Genomic DNA, 7,042 nt, shown 5'->3' with positions numbered 1-7,042 from the left:
GACCCCAGCTGCCACACCAGCCATGCCGGGCACCTTGGATAAGATAAGATAAGGCACCTTGGATGTCCCAGCTGCAGCAGCTAGCTCCGGGAGGAAAGAGATGGGCTGTCCCCACTGTGTCCCACCCCAGGGGGGGACCGGCCACAAGAATAAAGGCCAGGAGGCCAGCACATCACCAGGAGGAGGGAGGGGACATGGCTGCGGCATCATTCACTCAGGGCCAGGCGCTGTTCAGATCTCACCAGCCTCATCGGCAGCGCCGTGTGTGGAGTTCTTTGGCATTTGATCCCACGACGCTGCAGAGCGTAAGGAGGCCTGTCTGTCGCCCTCTCACAGACGGTGGGCACGGGCACGCACGAGGTGCCTGAGGAGGGGCCACAGAGAGTGACGGAGCACGGCTCAGACACGCACGCGTGGAGTGGATCTGGCTGGCTCGCCGAACCTGACCCACTGACCGGCAGGGGGCAAGGGCCAGAGAGCTGCTGGAGCCAGGGCTGAGCAGCCGAGGCGTCTCTGAGACCTCAGAGTTCTCTGAGAGGACTCCCCCCCACCTCGAGGTCTCTCCCAGGGTGGGCAGCTGGGGGGACTCTGGCTGATCAGCAGAGTCCAGGCCTCCTGGGATTAGTTGCATGATACACTCCCTGGCAGGCAGGCAGACAAGGTCATGGTTGGAGTGGGGAGGAGCCATTCTGGAAGGCAGGAGCGAGGGGCTGGGGCAGAAATGGAGAACCCTTTGGGGCTTTGGGAGCCTGAGAGCAGGCTGTGGAAGGGCATTCGCCACTGCACTCAGAGAATAAGCATCAAAGAAAAGAGAGGGAGAGAGAATAAGCACCCAACTGGCTTCACGGGAGCTCACTGGCCCTGAGGGACAGCAACATCTAGGGTGCTCGCCAGGAGAAGAGGGTGGCCCCAGGCGCCGTGTGCCCAAGTTCCTGACCTCGGCCTCCCAGGCTCCAGGAAAGGCGTCCCTGACGGTTGAAGCGTGGCCGAGAGCCTTCCTTTGAGAAGGCAAGGAGGCCCGCTGGCTGTGACAGTCTGGGCTGACTAGACGAACCAACCCAGAGACACTCGCATGTGTATAAGAAAGAGCTTTCTATAAAAGAGCAATCGTATATTGAGAAAACATCCCAGTCCAGACCAGATCAAGCCCCTAAGTCCAATATTAGCCCATATGTCCCATACTAGTCCACAAATTCCTCTTTAGACTCATGCAGCCCATGCAATGATGCCGAATGCAAGAAGATTACAGATCGGTGGGTTGGTGTTCTTGTGGATCCAGTGGCAGTGGAAGCATCTCATCGCTGGCACAGGTCTCCACGGGGCTCCTCCGGCTCTCTGGGTGTCTCAACAGCAGGAGAGGGAAGGCTGAGAGATGCCTCCAGGGAGCCATCTATCTCCTCTGTGCCTCCAAATGAGGTCATCCGGCTGCAACAGGCTAGACTCCACCCCTTTGCTCAAGTTGACAGGCGATGAGGTAACGGCTGGCCGCAGTGGTGGAGCGCTTGCCTTCGGCGTGAGAGGCCTGGGTGTGATTCCTGGCAGCCCCGTCTGTCTGTCAGGGAGGGCTCGCGTCTGCTGTGATGCTCAACAGGCCTCAGCACACCTTCTGGATGAGCTCACTGAGAAGAAAGGTCTGGTCGTCCACGCCGACCATCAGCTCACGGAGACTCTGGGTCACAGGGCGGCGGTGAGGCAGAGCTCAGCCGGTGCTCCGGCCCATTGTGCACGGGGTCACAGGAAGTCGGGGCACGACACAACCCGACGATGACTTGCTTTAGCCCATGGTGTGCGATGGCAATAACGAGTGGCACTTTGAGGCAGACACGTGAAGAGCTGATGCGTTTTCTCTCTGCCGCAGGAGCCCAGTGGTTAAGCATAGCGGTTAAGCTTGGCCTGCTAACTGCAAGGCTGGCGGTTCAAAACCACCAGCCACTCCTCGGGAGAAGACGAGGCTTTCTACTCCCGTAAAGAGTGGCCGTCTCCGAAACCCATGGGGCAGTTCCACCCTGGCCCATCGGGTGGCTGCGAGTCAGCATCAACTCGATGCCAGGGAGTTTCCCCTCTGCCATGGCAGCCAGGCCACCCCCTCAGCCTGGGCCCCAGAACCCCCGGCCAACCCATGACAAACAGGTATGATTGCGGGCAAGAAACCAACCTAGGTTGTTACTCGCATAAAAGCCACCGAGAGCCCAAGCCTGTTTGTCACTGCAGCATCGGCTCAGCCATCCGAGTGATCCAGGGAGCTCATGATTGCCAAGAGATCGCCCTGAGAACCAACCCCCGATGCTACGGGAGACGAGGCTTAGGAATATGCCCGGGCCCTGTCTAGACCCACATGCAGTGCCGGGTCCCCTGCCTAGACAGCCATCCAGTACAGGAGCACTGTGGGGCTCTAACTGTAAGATCAATAGTTCAAAACCAGGTCATGGTGAGAGAAAGATGGGTCTCTCTTGGCTTTCTCCTCCCGTAACGAGGTACAGCCTTGGAACCTCCCAGGGCAGTTCTACCCTGTCCGATAGGGTCCCTATGAGTTGGCGTTGACTCAATGAGAAGGCTTGGGGTGGAGACCCGGGCACCGTCGGGCTTCACAGCGAGAGGCCGCAGCTGGCTTGTTCCAAGCTGATGGCCGGGATCTGCAGTGACTGAAGGACAAGGCCCTGGATCCCCGAAGAGAAGGGCTGGGGAAATAGTGTATAGCAGGTGCGTATAGCGTACACAGCATATAACGTGTATAGCACATCGCAGGTGCGTGTGGCGTGCATGACACATAGCAGGTGCATCCACAGGGAGTCTTCACCCGGTCAAGCAGGCGCGTGTCGGCAGCGCAGTCACACCAAGGAGGGAGTGAGGGTGTGCATGAGGGCCCCACGGTGGAGGGAGGACCACACAGCAGACCCAGGAGACCAGGCTTGATGGAGAGGCGGGTGGGCGTGGCCAGGTCAGGGCTGTTTCAATGGTCGCCAGTGGAGGTGGGTGCGTGCAGACCAGCCAGAGCGTCCCAGCCCCAACCGGGACACCGGTGCCCTCGGCGGGGGCAGGTGCCTACGATCCCCACCCAGATCAGGAAGATGGCTGGAGGCGTGGCGCACCCAGGAGAGAGAGCGCGGGAGGCGTGTGTGAGTGTGTGTGTGGGGGTGGGGGTGGTGCATGTGCATGCTTAGCCACTGGGAGGCGTGGGGGGGGGGTGGTCCCCTGAGACAGCACGCTCCATGTACTTCATCCGATTTGCAGATGTCACACAGCTGGGGCAGACACGCCAGATGACAGAGCTGGGATCTAAAGAGAAGCTGACAGGCCGGAGCAATGGGGTGGATCTAACGAGATGAAACTTAACAGAGACGAACGTGTTTATTTCGCTTTATTTATTTATTTGTGTGTGCCCGGCTTCTCGTGCGGGGGGATGGGCAGAGTGGCAGCTCACCGGAGGAAGGGGTGGCGTGGCTGCCTTGGGGCCAGGGGCCTGGCTGTGCAGACCTCAGGGGTGGACAGTGGGCTAAGGAGGTCAGTGCTCTGGGCAGCGATGGGGCGGGCTTTGGCTACATTAATGGAGGTGGAGCACCCAGGCTGAGGAGGGGGCTGCTGAGAGGACCCTGGAGCCCTCACCACGCCCGTTCCTTTGGTGGGCAGTGATGTCCACTGGTAGGCAGTGGTCACCCTGGCCTCCCAGACCTCGCCCCCCCCCCCCCCCCCCCCCCCCCCAGCTCACCACTGTGAAACCAGGACCAGCGGCCTGCTCTATGCCGCAGACTCCTGGGGCCAGCCAGCTGGGACACTGGGCGTCCACTGAACACAGGCCAGCCCCACACCCTCCCTGTCCTCCTGGTTGGCTGTGAGTTCAGGGGGGCCAGCTCTGTAACAGGGGCCAGCTTTAAAGTGCCCCCAGGAAGCCTGCTGAAGGCTCCCTCCCCTGTCCTGCTGTCTCCAAGGGTGCCTACGAGTAGGGGGGCTGGTATTGTCCTCTGATCCGGATCTGGATCCAGATCCATGGGAGGCCCAGGGCAGGAAAGTGAGGATAAGCCAGAGAGGGAGGGGCATTGACCCTGGGGACCTGGGGATGAGGGGTGGGCAGTCAAAGTCACAAGAGCAGGCCCTCTGGGTGTGAATCATAGGCTCTGGGCTCCCTGGCGGTGTGACCTTGGGGGACGCATTCCCTCGGGGTCCCAGGCTTCCCATCTGTGTGGTCTGAGGCATCACCCTCACAGCTGTTAGAAGGATGAAATGAGGATGGCAGCATCGGTACGCAGATGCTGGATGGCAGCGCTGGCTGGATTGTCAGAAGAGCTGTCAGAGCCCCTAAGAAAACGATCTTTAAAACACAAGGATAGAGTGGTCTTTGAACTGTGGGCTGCACACGCCACCTCTGCGGCTGCGGCTGCTGTTAGCGTGTGGCGCCAGGGGCCATGACCCAGCAACGGGAGCAAGGGACCTCGGCTGATGACCCAGGATGGGACAGCTCCCCTAAGAGCAGAAGCCTCGCTGTGTGGAGCAGGCTGCTCCAGGGGTGTTGAGCCGCCCCCACTCCCAGGCCCAGCCCCACCACAAGCAGCACAGCACTGGGGCACTGTAGAGGGATTCCTGAGAGGCGAGGAGGCCCCTCGGGGTGTGGGGATGGCCAGCAGGGGTCAGCAGCACAGCGCCATCTCTGTAGCCCTGGGGCGGGAGTGCCAGCTGGGTCCAGCTGGTGCTACGCTGGGTCTGAACAGGGCTGTCCTACAAGGCTGAGGCCAGAGTCCGGTCACCCAGCTCAGCTGCTGGGACAATGGACACCTGGTCTAACGGGGGAGGGAGGGGAGAGGAGTTTGTCTCTGAGCAGATTAGAGGCCAGAGTAGAGTGTCACCACCCAGGAGACAAAGTTTCAAGTAGGGGGTCTTCAGCAGGGTCAGGCAGGCCGCTGAAGATTGCCTTTGTCTGAGCTGTCTGTGCCAGAGCTTCCTGCCTGCCCGTCTAATGCCCCTAGTGGGGCTTGGCAGGGTCCTCCCATCCCTCCCCCAGCACAGAGCCTTCTCTGGGGTGGGGGCGGGTCTCAGCCTTGTCCCAGTTAGAGACCCTAAGACACTGCTTCTCCCTCTTCCGCCTGCAGAACCGGGGAGCATTGGGGTGGGGAGGGGTCCGGGGGAAGCTGAGCCCAACATAGCTCCAGCAGCCACCCTGCTGAACCAAGTCCCTGGGGCCCTGGGGCTGGCTAGCGGGGGCATCACCCAGGGCTGAAGGTCCATGAGGGACCCCGCCCTTCCTGGGCCCTCAGAGGCCTCTCAGAGCGGGCAGAGGGACCCTGGGGGTTGAGGTCACTTACAAGGGCTGCAGCAGCAACCCCCTGTTGTCCCCCTCACCCGAAGGCTCACGGAGCCTGTCCATCACCACAGGGGCACGCAGGGCCCCGTGCATGCCGTGGTTGGTGCTGGCTGCTCTCCCAGGCAGCAGGGAAGAGTCTCCACTGCTGAACTCCCTCTGCCCCCAGTCTGAGGCTACAAAGCAGCCAGCCAACCAAACCCGCCACCATCCCAGCTGCCTCTGAGCTGGGAGAGCACTCCATATTGGGTCGGAGCCGAAACGTTCTCCCGGCTGCCAGCCCAGGCTCAGAGATGGCCGGCGCCCTCCGCCCTGCCCCCTGCCAAGGGCCTGCATCAGCCCCCGCTCTCAGGATGAGTGGGCCTCTCTGGGACCCTGCAGGGCTGGCCTCTTCCCCCGGAGGAGTGGATCCCTCTCTTTGGAGCCAGAGGAAGCGCTGCCCCAGAAGAGTCCTGGCAAGGAATGGAGACCATGAGCTGACCAGCAATGGAGCCCGAGGCTTGGGGGTGGGGGTGGGGGGTGGGCACAGGGCCACAAGGAAGGCTCCTGCCAGAATGACACCAACAATTGACACTCCTCCTTAGAGGGGGAGACCTCTCTCTCTCTCTCTCTCTCTCTCTCTCTCTCTGCCATCATCCATGCCAGCACATCACAGTGCCCTCTACAGGACAGGGCAGAACTGCCCCCGTGACTTTCTGAGACCATAAAGCTACAGGAGTAGAGAGCCTCGTCTTTCTCCCCCAGGGCCGCGGGTGGTTTTGAACTGCTGACTTGTGATTAGCAGCCCAACACGCGGCCACAGTGCCACCAAGGCTCAATTGTTAAAAGGCTTATTACAGACTTCATTCGGATGAAGGAAGATGGGGAGAGGTGTTGGGAAGCAGGTGGGGTCATCGGGATTGGCTCTGCTGACCTCACAGTGCTGGCTAAGGGCCAGCTGGCCTTCCACGTCCTGAGAGCAGGGGCGAGACTGGACACCCCTCTTCCCGCGGACACCTGTTCCCATATGCACAGCCTGCAGCACCCCTCCCCTCCCCGTGCACTTGCAGGTAGTACAGAAGTGTCACATGCTCAGGAATCCAGGACACGAGCCTCTGGGCCCAAATGATCTGTGGAGAAAGGGAGAGGTGGAGCGTCCGGTCTCCACTGTCCCCTCCCATCACTTCGGGAGGTGGGTGCTGGTTGTGGAGGAGGCGCTGCATTGCCAGTCAGGAGATGCTTTCTGATTGCAGTCCAATCCTTCCAATCCATGACTGGTGTGCCTGCAGGAATTACCCCATTACTGAGGATCCTCTGTTCACCTTTAGCCCCGGCCTCTGACCTCCACGGTCTCATTTCTACTTAACGGGCATGAGCAACATGCGAATTCGGAATGTTTCCACGTTGGGCTCCATCTGTTGATTGCGCATAGAAATTTAGCATTCCACCTCTGTCCCACCACGCCACTCCCCTTTCCTTCCCCCGGGCTGCCCCGACTATACTTAGATTACAATTAAAAAATTGTCAGTATCCCATGTTTAAAAAACCATTAACCAACTGCCATCGAGTTGATGCCAACTCAGAGTGGCCCTTTAGGACAGAGAGGGGTGTCTCAGAGAGCCTCCCAGGCTATAAATCATTACCCAGCAGATGATGGAATCCAACAGAGGAGGGCTTAACCATGGTGCCACCAGCGCCCCTCCACCTGTCATTCCTGTAGACATGGGCACTGATACAGGGTCATGGAGTGTACTCTCATTCCTGTAGACATGG

This window comes from Echinops telfairi, unplaced genomic scaffold, assembly GCF_000313985.2.
Source record: "Echinops telfairi isolate 266 unplaced genomic scaffold, ASM31398v2 ScPeMD7_655;HRSCAF=1070, whole genome shotgun sequence".
NCBI lineage: Eukaryota > Metazoa > Chordata > Mammalia > Afrosoricida > Tenrecidae > Echinops > Echinops telfairi.
This window is presented reverse-complemented; position numbering follows the sequence as displayed.